This window comes from Tyto alba, unplaced genomic scaffold (genome assembly GCF_018691265.1).
Source record: "Tyto alba isolate M040663 unplaced genomic scaffold, T.alba_DEE_v4.0 Super-Scaffold_3, whole genome shotgun sequence".
Classification (NCBI taxonomy): Eukaryota; Metazoa; Chordata; class Aves; order Strigiformes; family Tytonidae; genus Tyto; species Tyto alba.
In genome coordinates this window covers 3442493-3456956 of record NW_024881304.1, presented here as the reverse complement: position 1 = coordinate 3456956, position 14464 = coordinate 3442493, and positions in this window count along the sequence as shown.

Genomic DNA, 14464 nt, shown 5'->3' with positions numbered 1-14464 from the left:
GTGCCGAAGCCACCTGTCCCCTCCCGCTCCCCAGGGGGATGGCATTCGGGCTGGGAAGCCACCGTGCCCAGTCTGGGCTGGCCAAGCCACCCGTGCCAGCCCCAGTGCTCGGGAATCCGCTGCCTCGTGGGGCTTCAACTAATGTGACTTGCATCTGTAATTTATTTTTAAAAGGGGATTCTTGCTTTCTCTTTCTCCGAGCTGCTTGCTGGCTGCTCCTGGATTTTCCAAGCAAAGGGAAGGGGAAGAGGGGTATGAATAAAATATCATCATGACAGCTTTTATATATATACATGAACCTGCTCCGCCAGGCTGCAAGCTTCATTTTTAAATAAGAAGCTCAACTCCATTCCCAAGAGGCCGGGAGAACGCAGTGGGCTTTTAAGAGAAGGGACCAAAACAGAAGAGCATTTTCCTCTTCCATCACATCAGACTGGAGCTGGGTTAATTACGCTTCTCTGTCCTGATTTAAGCATGGGAGCTTATTCAGTACAACTGTTCCTTTATTAATGAATTGCAACCCAATTTTAACTGGAGAAAGCTGGCGAGGAGGAAAAAAAAAAAAAAAAAAAAAAAAAGGAAACCTTTTGCCAGTGTGCTCTGTTTGCTGCTGCTTTTCATTTACATAACTTCAAAGTGATGCATTTTTTAAACCAACCTATTTTCAGGTCCGGCCGGACCGCATGGGTGCACGGACACCCGTGCGGGTGTGCTGCCCGGCATCTCTCCGTGCGCGCCGGTTGCTGCCGCAGGGCGCAGCCCATCCCGGGCAGGGCCGGGACCCACCGCCCCGCGGGGCCGGGACGTGGCTCCCCGTGCTCTGCCGCTGCCCGAGATGCTGCTGGCTCGCCGGGGCGCGCGTCGCCGGGAGCTTACGACCTGGTGCCAGCCAGTCCCCACAGCAGCATCCCGAGGCCCCGGTCCTGCCCCGGCCCATCCTCCCTGGGCCGGACCGCAGGGCTGATGGAGGGTTCCGCAGGGAGCCGGGGGACACACAGCCCCGGTCCTGTGCCAGCCCCGTGGGGCACCTCGGGGTCTCGCTCGGCCTCCCCGCAGCGTCGGGGGAGCCGCGGGCATCGCCGCCCGCCGCCGTGTGCTGGGAACCGGGGACATATGCTGCTTTTTCACGCAGCGGAAACAACACCTGCTCAGCTCCCTGCTCAGCCCCAGGCAGGCGGGAGGGGAGCCCATCGCCCCGCTGCCCCCCGACACGTCCCCATCAGCCCCCCGCCCCCAGTGGGGCTGGGTCTCCCCCTTCCAGCCGTGGGCACCCGTGGGTGGCCGGAGCTCTGGAGCCCCACGGGACGGCACAGCCGCTCCCCAACACCGTGAGGGCAGGGAGAGCTGAGAGCAGCTTCCCACCCCTGCCGTGTGCCGGCACCCAGCCCGGCACCGGCACCCGCCGTCGGCTCACTGCGCACATGAGAGAGGTGCCGGGGTGGGGGGAAGCCTCATGGATATTCATGAGCAGGAGAGTTTGCTGATCAAAAGGCGCAATCCTGTTTTCTTTTATAATATATCTGGTTAATACGGACTTAATGAACGAATGAATAATAAATTAGTCCAATTTTGTTTTCTTTCTTCTTGGAAAGGCAGGCGCGAAGGGGGACTCTGTGCAGGTTTGATTGATAGCAGGGGCTTGCTGGGAGATCTGCTCCTCAAGCCCTTATTAAATATGAAACAAATAAAGGTGCAATTGGTTTAATCTTGTTGCAGTGGCGGATGCTGGCCAGGCTGGGGGAGAGAAGGAGGAGGAGGAGGATGGGGATGAAGAGGGATCTTCTGTTGCCTTCACCCCACACTGAGGCAGGGTGTGAGGTCCCTGAGCAGGGTGCCAGGATGCTCGGCACGGTGGGGTGCTCCTGTTGCACCGTTAACCAGGGCAGGGTGCAGGGCACGTGGCTGCAGGAAGCAACCGGCACTGCATGGCACTGGCACGGGACGTGGCCTGGGTGATGCAAAAAAGCATCACGAGGGAATGGATGGAGTCTGTGCAACGGCATCGTTGCACCAGCTGGATCAATGCAGGGTCTTCTGGGCCCGGTGGGGTGACGCCTGAGGAGCTTTCCACCAGGAGAAGGACAAGATGACGAGCTCCATCAGGGAGATGAGTTGTGGCCACCCCATGCCATGGCCACATCCCCGGGATGGCGAGGGGCCGCGGGTCCCCGCGGGGCAGCACAGCTTGCTGAGCCGGCGCCGCCTCCGCCAGCACGGCTCATTCCAGCCTTTGGGTTCATTTCACGTCCCGTCTGCTGATGCAAAGCGCGGGGAGAAGGTGTTGGGTCACGGGCTGCCGGCGCCTCCTCCACCCGGCCGAAACGTGGGAAGGCGGCCGCCCAGAGTAAAGCCCACTCTGGCCCAGGGTGTTTCCCCAAGGAGGACCTGGGCTGGTGTGCAGGTCCCCAGGGACACAAATCCCTTCAGAAACACCCTCCTGGCCTCCAACAGGCTTCCAGCTCTGGGCTCCATCCTGGTCCATCCCCAAAATACCCCACCAAGATGCCTGAACCGCCCGGGCTCCCTGCAGAGCCAGTGATGGGAGCAGCCGCCTGGCCAGGGACAACAGCACCCGCTTCTCCCGATGCAAGGGTGCTGCGCTCCCTGGGGGGCGATGGCCACAGGCGTCATGGGTGGCTTTCCCACTCCCAGCACTCCTCTGCCCTGCCAGGAGGGCAGTGGGTGCCACCCAAAGCAGTGCCCAGACCCATCTTACACCGCAAGGTCACGGGGATGCCCCCGTCCCCCCGACCTTTCCAGGCAAGAGGAGGTGGGTGCACCCTGCTGTCTGCCTCCAGGTGGGTGCCAGCACCCTGAAGCACCCAGCGATGTCTTACAGCACCCAGCCTCCGCTGGTGCAGCAGGCATTTGGTGTGAAAGCTGCTCATCTCCAGGTAGCTTTCTGCTTCCATCACTTCCATCAAACAAAAACCCCAAGCCATTCCCAGCTGCTGTGAGCTTAGCGCTGCTCCAGCTGCCTGGCCCAGCCTTGCTGCTCGTCTTTGAGGCTCAAAGCCCCTCGCTGGAGTCCCGGCCGCGGTGGGAAGCCGGGATGGGGATGAAAGCGCCGCTTACCTGCTTACTTCTGCTCCAGCGCCCAAGGAGCAGCAACGCACGGATTACCAAAAATAATTCCCCCCTAGAAAAGGAGGGAAAAAAAGAAAGAGGAAAAACAAAGAAAGAAAAAAGAGAAAATAAAGCCTGTGCTGTGGGAATGGCCAGCTAACCTCAAAAGCCTCTTACCTGTCTAGATTTAACTGCCTTTGTTGCTGCATCAGCCTGAAAAATCCCCTCTTGCTTCGTGTCGGTGCTGCTGGCAGCTCCAAGCCGCTTCCCGGCCCTTTGTAATGAAAGGCGGCTCTGTGCAGCACGGCTGGTCGGGGCTCCTCTGCTCCCCTTTTGGGCTTTGCTCCTGGGAAACCAGCTCATCTACCACATATTTTTTAATTTGAGGGCCTGTGCTCGGTGTGCACGGGGCTTCAGAAGTGACCCGGGAAGGATTTGCCTGTATTAAACAGCCGCCCCAGCATTAAAATGTCTTCTGCCTCCTTGAGCCCGCTTATCATCCGTGATCCGAATTGAGGCGCTTCCAGCTCGCTTGCAAAGCGGCATTTCTGAGCCGTCTCTCCAATCTATTAATTAATTGATGGCTTTATTAATGCTAGAGGAACGGCCCGGGTTGCGCCCAGGGGCTGTGGACACGAGGGGCAGGAGAACTTGGGTGAACCCAGGGTGTGAAGGCAAAGCCCGGGGCTGTCCTGGGGGGTTGGCACTGACGGGACGCGGCTCCCACGCGCTCCCTGTCCTCATCCTTCTCCGGGGACAGCCCCAGGGCCACCTCTGCCGTGGCAGCTCAGAGCCTGGCAGCCGGGCCGTGCTCCAGCCAGCAGCGCCGAGGGGCTGGGAGCGGGCAGGACACCGCGAAAGGGCAAAGGGGCCTTTTGGGGAAGTGGCCAGGATCTAAACCAGCCTCATCCTTAAGCCGTGTCCCAGCCCCAAGGGCCACCTTCCCTCGTGGTTTTGGGATGAAGTTGTTGCCCTTAGACTGACACAGGCAAAAGGGAAGCCAACCTCAACGTCTTGCAGCCTGGCGTCCCCCTCTCGTTGTCTCCTCTCTGCCTGGCGCGGAGGGCAGCGCTCCGGGATGGCGTCCCCGAGCCCGGGTGCCATCTGCACTTTCCCTTTGATTTTTCCGCCAGCTTGGCCCCAGCCCTGGGAGATGAAGAGGGAGGTAAATCAATTGTGAGGCATCAAAGGGGGAGGCATGCGTGTGGATGGGGCACAACATCACCCCCAGTGTCCCCTCTGAGTTGGGGGGTGGCAGCCACCTTGCCCGGGAGCAGCCAGCAGAGGTGGCAGCACCCGGCTTGGGGACACGGAGAGGTGCCCATGCACACGTGGTTTTGGGGACCTGTGTGTGCCCCAGTGCCCAGGGCAGCAGCACTGGTGTGGGGTGCACCTGCAGCACCCCATTTCTCTGTGTCTCGGTGGGGAGCGAGCAGGGAAGAGGCCGGTGATGATGCTCCGTCCTGGCTGAGACGGCTTTGGTCTTTCTCTCAGGGTGGGTGTCCCTGTCCCGGGCTGTGCTCCCCCTTTGCCCCCATCCTGGACTGTTTCTCACCACCCCCACCCCCCCCCCCCCATCCTGGGGTGTGCTCCCTCTGCACCTCCCCATCCCAGCCTGGGGCCCCCATCTGGGCTCTGCTCCCCCTGTAACCCCCCATCCTGGGCTGTGCCCCCGCCCTGGACTGGGCTTCCCCCTTGCCCCATATCCCAGGCTGTCCCACCCATCCCAGGCTGTGCCCCCCACCCCAGACTGGGCTCTCCCTTCGCCCCCCCATCTTGGGCTGTGCCCCCCATCCCAGGCTGTGTCCCTCCGCCCCGGACTGAGCTCCCCATTTACCCCCATCTTCGGCTGTCCCCCCCATCCCGGGCTGTGCCCCCCTCATCCCCCCCCCCCCACCTTGGACTGGGCTCCCCCTTTGCCCCCCATCTTGGGCTGTGCTCCCCCAGTGCGGCCCCGGGGGTGGAGGTCCGGGGGGGGGGGGGGGGCTGTAGGGCACTGCTGGGGGGGGGCCGGGGGGGAGGCTGCGGAGGGGGCGGGGAGCCCCGGCCGGCGCTGCCGGGGCCGGGGCGGGCAGGGCGGACCGGCGGGGCCGGGGGGAGGCCGGGGGCGGGGAGGGGGCGCTCGCCCCCCCCCCCCCCCCCCCCCGCTTTCCCCGCTGCCCGCCCCCGCGGCAGCGCGACTCGGCGGCGGCGGCGGCTGCAGACGGGGACGGCGGCGGCACCGCGCAGGTAGGACCGACACCGGCACCGGCACCGGCACCGGCACCGGGCACCGGGCACCGGCACCGCGAGCGGGCGGTGGGACCCGCGCTGCGGGGCCAGGAGCGGGCAGCGGGGCGGGTGAGCCCCGGCTGGGCTCGATGGGTGCTGGGTGAGGGCGGGGAGCGGGGCCGGATCCTGCCCGGCCGGTACTGGCCCCAGCGGGAGCATCCCCGGGGATGGGGAGCGGAGGAACCCGGCGCGGGGGTCACCCCGGTCGCCCCCCCCCCCCCCGGTCCCCGTCCCCCCCCTCGGCTGCCGCTGGCCGGTGGCCCTGAGCTGGAGCCGGGGTCGGATCCTGCTGCCGGGGGGTGCCGGGAGCCGGCGGGGAAAAAAAGCTCCCGGGATGAAGGGTTGGTGGTCCTGGGGGTCTCTCGGGGTGATGGGAGTGTGTGTGTGGGGGCCTTCTCGGGTGCCCCACGGAAAGCGGAGTCGTGGGATGCTGGGGATTGGCGTGGGCGTGGGCTCGGGGCGCCGCCGGCTGCCGGGTGGCAGGTGGATCCGAGGGAGAGCGCGGTGGGACCCCTCGGCCACTCGCTGGGTCCCCCCCACGTCCTCAGCGGTCACTCCGCCGGCCACCGTGGTGGGGAAGTGGGGGCCTGGTGAAGAGCCCACCCGAGTGGGGAGCACCCTTGGGACGCGGGAACCGTGCCCTGGGAGGGGGCCAGTCCTCATCTCCCCTGCACCCTCTTCTCCCCCCAGAGCCCTGGCCCACGAGGGACTGACTCCCTGTGGGGCAGGGTATCCCCCCGGGTGGCCCCGGAGGGCTGGCGGGGTGGCCAGTGGCTCCCGGGAGGTGCGATACGTGTGACACAGCTGAGCTCCCCACTCAGCTCCCGGCTGCTGCCTCTTCCCTCTGCAATTTTTTACCCTCCCATCTCCACGTCTACCTCTGCAGCCTCCGGTTTCTCTTTTAGCGTTCTCTCTTGTTTCAAGATCCGTGGGTTTGTGTGTTTTTTTTTTTTTTTTCCAGTCCTGTCCTCCCCCCCCCCCCCCCCGCCTGTTTTCTCATCAGTGCTCTCGCTCACTCTAGCCCTCGTCTTTGTTTCAGCTGGGGGAAAGAAAAAAAAAAAAAAAAAAAAAAGAAATAATTGCTTCCCTTGTAAAGTTGGCCCTGGCAGAGCGAGCCCCTGGAGAGCGATGCTGCCCGGGTGGCGCAGGAGCCAACGGCAGCCCCTGCTGCCCTCCAGCCAAGGTCCCCAGCGCGGGGGGACAGCAGCTCCCCCCAATAAATGCCCGTCACCTCCCCGGGTGGCAGTGTGGGGATGCCCCGCGGTTGGGGGGGCACTGGCAGTTTGGCTGGGGATCGCACAGGTACCTCCCTGGCACTGCTTTCCCCAGGGGGGTGGGTTTTTCTCTCGGCACGATTTTCACCACAGGCCCCGTGTCTCGGTTTGGGTGTCTCCGTCACTCGGGTCTGTGCGTGGTACCGGTCCCTGTGGATCCCACAGGGCTGGGGGGGCCTTGGCCAGCCCAGGGTCTCAGGGGGGGAGTTGTGTTTAACGTGTGCGCTGCTATGGCCAGGTTTGCCTTTGTCTGGAGCAGCGACGGGGATGGGGGACGGAGCGGGGGGGGGGTGGGGGTGGGGGGTGTCAGTCTTTTATTTTCCCTTTTGCATGTGTCTTTGATACCATCCCCAGGAGGGGATCCCGTTTCCCCAAGCGAAGGCTTCACATCGCTCCTCCCGCGCCACCGGGATTCACGCCGGCCCCAGGTAAAAGGAGAAGCCGGGACCGATCCGCGTTTCCCGGATCCGCGTCCCGGCTGCCGTCCCCGCACGGAGCTGCTTTGTGCCAGGGCTCGGCCTGGCAGGCTCGGGCATCGCCTGCCCCATGCTGGCGGCAGAATCTGGCCCCTTGTTAATAAGCGGGGGGAGTAGTTTTGTCCTTCTGTCCATCTGCTACGGAGGCCGGAGCTAGAATTTCAACGGGATGTTGCGGATCATCCCAGGCGGCAGCCGGCGTGGGTGCCACCCCCGGGGGGCCAGGGTGCCCGGGGGAAGGTGTGGGCACCCCGAGTGGGGCAGGGGAGTGATGAGGTCTGCTGAGCCTGGGGCTGGGCTGTTGAGGAGCGCGGGTTTAGCCACGGTTTTATTGTCTGGTGCCTCCGTCTTCCCTCTGCTCCGCCTGGTTCCTTCTCTCTTGGGGCTGGCTCTAAAAGGCAAGAAAGAGGTGATGCTCGGGGTGGGTGGCACACAGAGGGCACGTGGAGTGTTTTGGGGGGTACATACACACTAGGGTCTACAAAACGCCCGCACAGATGCTTCACCCTCTGGAAGTTTTTTCTGGAGGATGCTGTTGTGGCTTCGGGCACCCGATGGGGTTGATACACTAAATAAACCCGGGCTGTGCGGGAGCGGAGCGCGAAGGCACCGAGCCCCGCGCCGTGGGGAGCGCTGGCCGGGCCCCCTCCGGCTCGGCTCACCCGTGGCGATGTCGGCACCGCCGCGCCAGCTCCGTGGGCTGCGTTTGGAGGAATGACGTGTGCGGTGACGGGAGGGAGGAAGGGAGGGCGAGCAGGGGACGAGCAGGAGCTGGGTCCTGGCCGCGACCCCGGGGCTGGCGTGGGCGGCCGCCGTGGGGACGGAGAGCTGGGGAGCGGGATGCACAAGGGATGGAGTCTTCCCCTGATCCGCCCGTCCGCCTGCATCCGCCCTGCTGAGCGCCAGCACAAGGTGCTGCCTGCCCCTGCCTGCCCCTGCCTGCCCCTGCCTGCCATCTCCAAGCGGTTTGAACTCGGCCACGGGGAAAGAAGGCCGGGCGTAGGGTTTCTTCCCACCTCCTTTTTTTTTTTTTTTTTTTTTTTTTTGCTTTTAGACATGAGACATTCCTCAGCGGATATTCATTGCCGGGGCTGGGACGCCTCCTGCCAGACAAAACTAATGGGAAACGGGGGAATGGGTTTAGGATTTTTTTCTCCCGTGTCTTGACCTTTTGAGTTATTGAAAAGCCAGCTGCAGCTCAGCCCTGCAGACAGCGATTCCCACATGTCTCCCTCCAGTCATTCCAGGTCTGTAGGTGGTTTGCAAAGAAGTCCTCGTGAGTACGGGAGCGGCAGCTCGCACTGTTGTGGTTACTGCAGCAGGTTACATGGTTTTGTCTCTACTCTGTGCCCCCCCCCCCCCCCCCGCCCCGGCCTGGATCAGATTATCAGAATTGGTAAAGTGTAAATTATAAAGCAAAAAAGCCTCTGTGAAACGTTCATAATTCTGCCCTCAGTGAAGGGTCAGCCTTTGGAGCTGGGAAGCCCAGAGGAACGCTCTGCTGCCATCCCATCACCCGCCGCCCCATCGCCCGCCTGGCTGGTGGCCGGGGAAGCAGAGGGGAGTTGCAGTTAGGCAGGCAGGGAGCCGGTGACCTTGTGACATCCTCACTGCCCCGCTCTGCTCCACCACCTCTCATTTTTGTCCAGGCACTCTAGACATCTCTGAAAGCTGTAATCTGCAAAGCCCTGGGGGGCTCCACACTACCCTGGCTGCTATTATCCCCGAGACAAAGAGGGACGGGCAGGCAGATTACCTTGGACTTTATTTTTTCAGCTGGGAGCAAAGAAAAGCCTTAAATGAGCTTGCTTCTGGGGAGGGATTGAAGTCCCAAGCACCCAGTGCTCTCTCCCTCCCTAGAAGCCGAAGGACCCCATCCCTCACCCCGGGAACGGCTCGCGCTGCCCCGTCGCTCCCTGCTCTGCCACAAAGCCCCAAGACCAGGTGAGGTTTTGGCTCTGGGCCGGGGCTCCCCTGTAGCACCTCACAGCACCCTCACCTTCTCAGGGCACGTAGCACCCGGGTTTGGGGTGGCCAGGAACAACCTGATGCTCGTACCCATCTTGTACCCATCAACTTTGTGCCTGGCGGTTGCATTTCCAGGCTGGACTGGTGATGGGCAGAGGCAGGGCTCGCACGTCCCCATCCTACGCAGCTCAGCACCAGGGCTCCTCTCCGTGCTGGGGGCTGCATCCCCGGCCAGGCTGGCCCTGTGCCCAGATGGCACCGCCGCGGCGAGGGGCAGGTCCCCTCCATATGGTGCCTCTGGCCGGCGCCCAGCGCCGGGGCAGGTGCTCTCGTCTGGGCTAGACAAAACCCCATTGTTGGCACTCGCAGGGTTTCCCTCCCCGGGCAGGGACCCGCGCCAGCCCCTGCCGCTCTCCTCGCCCCAGCACCACCGGGGAAATGGCTCAGCCTGGCCAGACACGGCTGCATCCTCCCCGGGGCTCCCCGCAGAGGATGCTCTCCACGCAACCAGTGAGCTCCTCCACCTTGAGCCTTTCTGGGCAGCCCCGCTGCTAACAATCACACCGGGTAGGTTTTGTCAACTGGGCTGCTAAAGCGCTGACGGTTTTATGCCTGACACTTAATTATTTCCCCGATTGCCACTGCCATGTGCTGGCGAGCGACGCTGGCTGTGACCCTGCCGAGCCCGACTCTGCTGCTGCAGCCTGGGGAGCTAATGGCAGAAGCACACCCCACGTGGAGTTTAATTATTGGCTTTCTTCCTTAACAGAGTACATTGGCTGACCTTAATGCAATTAATTAGGGCTTAATCAACTTCTGGTGGCTCAGCACAGCACACAGTGATTCCTGCCTTTCCAGGAGGGTTTGTAAGAGGTTAAAGCAGCTGAGGAGGGTTGGGATGGAGTCTGCAGGCTTGGTGGGGTTATGCTGGCGAGTGGTGCCCAGTTAGCTAAGCGCTGGGACGAGGCTTGCGTGTCCACCCAGGCTGGTCTTGCTGCTAGAGATGCTGGTAGAGGCAGGTGGGAGGTGAGCTGGGTTCAAGGGCTGTGCCTGAGCTGGTGCCTTGACCCAGAATTGCCTGTGTTGCTTGTTTTTGGCATCATGCTGAGTTTGGGGGTGGCTTTCTGCAGGGCTTACCCCTCCAGCCTGTGTTGGGCCAGGACTTTCACTCTCTTTGGGGTGGTCTGTGCCAGTGATGGGGCTGCGGCTGAGCTGTGCAGCTGGGTGGGTCTCAGGTTTGCACCCAGTGTGCTGGGGTGGTGTGCGGGGAGCCCTTCCACTCCCCCTTAGCAGGCGGCCCTGGAGTCAGGAAAGGAGCTGTCAGTTACCAGCTCTCCCTGGGCAAGAGGGAGGCTCCTTCCCTTCCCTACCCAGTGCAATTTAATAATTAATAGTGTTAGTTAATATTGCAGGGTGTCCCCCAGCACCCCTGACATGGGGCCCTGACTCTGCACCCCATGGCTCCCTCTTGGCTTGCCTACCGGGTGCCTCACAGGCATTTGGAGCCCTTAAATAGGGATCAAGGCACGGATGTCCAGCGTAAGGATTTATGTACGTGCCTTGTGTCTCCAGCTGCTGGCTTTTAGATTTCCAAGCCAGCAGGCACCTGTCAGCATAGCTTGTGACGGGGTGCCCCATCCCTGGGCTGCTGGCTTCATCTAGGGGCAGAGTGACTCAGCCTTAGTTTTGCAGAAAGCCCCTGGCAAGGTGGGTGGGTGTCCCTCTGCGAGCGGTAGCATTTCCCAGTGTCAGCTGTGGAGACAGGGACCGGGACTGTAACATGCCCCACTGTGTGCCCTTGCGTCCTCCCTCTGCCATCGTGCCTAAGCAGCTCCTCTCCCACAGTGGCGTGTGGGTCCCCGTGTGCCTGGCTGTCCCCCATCCCAGGGGCTGTGCCACCAAGGCCCCTGTGCGGGCAGCCCAGTGCCGGGACCGGGAGGTGGTGGCAGGAGCCGTGCCAGCTGCTGTCGCTGGCTTGTTTGCTTCAGTGCCGGTTCATTAATATCGAAGAGCTAATTAGGATTCTGCAGCCTTTCCCATCTAGCCCTCTCCTTTGGAGGCTGGAGGATACTTGTTGTCTGTGGGATTTTGCTGCAGCCCTGTGTTAAACGGATTCAGCCCTGGTCTCTCCCAGCCTGGTGGTTTGTGTCTCTCTCTCCGTTCCTGGCAAATCCACATGGCTAAAGCCCCTCGAAGTCCGGCAAGTGGGAAGTGATATTTGCCAATAATCCCTCTGCTCCCCCAGGCAGGCTTCTCATATTACGAGTTATTAAAAACCCAAAACCCAGGCAGCAATAACTGCGGCCTGGGGAGAGACCAAGCATAGACTGTTCCTGGTCAAACCCCAGCCAGCAGAAGAGCCGCAGGCAGAGGGGACACGGCACGGCACACCTGGATCTCGTGGAGCATCTCCAGGCAGAGCCCAGCCCCTCTTGCAAGCAGAGAAAGGATGAGTCACAATCCTCTTGCTCCCTGGGGAGTGAGTGGGGATTCCCAGGGGTTGCAGACTAAATCCTATTTTTCCCCGTGGAGGCTGCGGGGAGCCCCTGGAGGAGGTGGAATAAACCCTGTTACCACTTGCCACGGCTCCCCACCCCGCTGCCGGCATCCCCCGGCCTCGGCACCTTCCCCACCGCGGGCACTGGGCTGGGGCAGCTCCTGCGCTGGCGTCTCGGGGGGACAGTGTGGAGCCAGCACTGCTCGCCTGCCACCCCTCTAGGACAAAACCAGCCTCCGCTCCCAATTTTTCGCTTTGCTTTGCAGGGCTTTTGAGAAAATTTTTCCCAGAATCGGGGATGTTGTTTTCTGTGGGACAGGGCAGTGATGCTGCTCCATCCTTTTCCGTGCAGGTCTGGCAAAGAGTGGCCCAAAGTCTTGCTTCCTTGAGGGTGGGTTTGTCCTGCAGGAAATTCAATCCGCAAAAGATCTGTAACTACTTGCAATTTTTATTTTTTTTTTTTTTTTTTCTGCAAAAATATCTATTTCCCTGCAAGAAGTCTCAATTGCAGCTCGAAACATTTCATTGCATGGGCTGGGGGGTTTCCTTCTGCTTTTAAGTCAACGTTTCCCCTTAAAATGTCACTCAGGGAAGGCTGCTTTTTTTTAAGCAAAAGTCTGTGATGACATTTTAAGTGGAGAATAAAATTGCTGCTTCGTTTCAAAATGTCAACTTCAAGTGGGGTGGGTTTGGTGTTTTTTTTGGTGTTTTTGTTTTTTTTTTTTTTTTTTTAATTCCAGCATTTCCCAGGGGAAAAGTGAAATGGTTTTGTTTAGACTCAAGTAACCGTTGCCACCCGGTCACCCCCAAAATAAGTCCTTTTTTTAACCCAATTGCGTTTTTGCAGCAGGGAAACTTTAGCCATGAGAAGTTGTGCTCCTGTGGGATGCTGCCCCAGGAAGGGACAACCCCGTCTCAGCCAAACCTGAGCCCTCTACGGCAAATTCACTGCCACCAAACTCTGTCAGGAGACCTGTGGGAGACACTCCATCGCTGCCAGCGGGCTTTGAGTGCTGTGGGAGGGATTAACGGCGCATCCAGGTTTTGAAGCTCTCCTCCTCCTGCTTTCCCTCAGCCTCATGCTCCTGGTTTTCTTTCGCGCAGCTCACCCTGAAAATTGCTTGCGCTAGATTAGACTAGAGACCGGAGTTATCTTCCCTTTATTTATTAGGGCAATTATACCTAATGATTCACATGCTCGTGGAGAGTAATTACTCCCAAATACAGCACCGCCAGTGTTCTTACCCAGCCTGGATACAGTGATTCACAAGCGCATCTTTTCGTATAATTCATCAAGTGACGATCCCTTAATTGCCGATTTGGTTCGGAGGCGGTTAAGAAGCAATCGAGGAGCCGGCAGCACCGTCACCGTGCCCGGTTTGCTCTGGTGGTGCGGTCGCTTGCCCGCTTCTCCCCTGTGCTGTGCTGCTGGCTGTCACTGCTTGCCCCCCATGGGGGTTTTGTCGGGGATTTCGGTTGGGTCGGGCCCCTCGAGCTGCGGGACTTGTGCTTTTTGAAGAGCCGCAGTGCCTGATCCAGCAATTGCCGTGGCACAGCTGAGTCGGGGCTGCCCACACCAGAGCTGCCCCCCCTGCCCAGGGTGGGGATAACCCCTCCATCCTCCCAAAATGTGGCAGTGGCACGGCTCAACCCTCGCCTCACGGCAGGGTGGAGCAGGGGGGTGAGAGCTCATGAAATACTGATGTACCAAAAAAAAGGCCCCTTGTTCCAAATTGCTTGTGGTGGGGCAGTTGCAAGGGAATTGCCCCCCTCCCCAGAGCCTGGCTGCCCCGGGGGGGACAGTAAGGACCCTTGCCCATTCTCTGTGCAGGGTTTGGCTGGGCAGGAGCATCCCCCATGAGGGATGATGTGGAAAGTCCAACCTGGTGAGCTGGTCCGGCCTCAGGAGAAACCCCGACCCTGGGGATGGGGGAAGGTTTCTGGGAGTGTTTTGAAGGGTAGTGACACACGCCTTGGAAAGGCAGCCTGGAGCTTGAAGTTCCTCCTCACGGGTTAAGGGGAGCCCAGGGTGGTGGCTCTGAGGTGGCTCAGCTCCTCCAGTGATGCCCAAAGCAATGCTGCGGTGATCGGCCGTAGTCTCTTGGGCCAGTGAAGAGAGGTTTCTCGGTGCCCTCAGCGAGCAGAGCATGGCCGTGCACCGCTGCTTTGCTCTTTTAGCTAAAAGCAGCTCTTCCCTTCTCGGTGCGTGTCTGGACGGCGTTGCACAATCCTGCACCCACCGCCCGTCCCCTCCTATGGCGGGCGCTGCTCTGGGCGTCCCATCCCGCGGGTGCCAAAATCGCTGCTGGGGTGTGAGGTGGGAGGAGAAGAAGCAGCACAAACCCACATTTCTGCTGGCGGCCACTTGGTTTTATCCCCGGCATCGCTTGGGTGGGCTCCCACAGGAGCCTGCCCCAGCCACCCCTGTACCCCAGCCCACGGGGCTGCCCGCAGCAGCCGTGCTGGCACCACTCGGTGAACGTTTACCGGGGCAATAGCTCCCCAGTTTCATTCCACCCACGTCCAGCTTAGCAGGGGACCCGTGCTGGTGCCTGGCCCCCTGTCAAGAGCTCCTGCAGGCAGCCGGGAGCTGCTCCTAATGGGCTGCTAGGGGATTTGTGCTCTGACAGCCGGGCACTGACGGCTCCCTGCAACCGCTCCCTCCAACCGCTGGGCTCTCCTCTCCTCGGTCTGACGGCAGAGGATGCTCCCACCGCTGCGGGGAGGGGGCTGGCTCCTTTTTCTCCCTCCACCGGGTGTTTGTGCTGGTGCTGGAGGGCTGCAGTACCCATTGCCTTGGTGGGGCTGATAAAGCCCTGGGGATGCCGGTAGCGCAAGCAGAGAGTGCCCAGGCTGGAGGGTTATGTGCTGGGATGGGGATGAGCAGAGGGGAGGTCTGAGTGTACCACAGG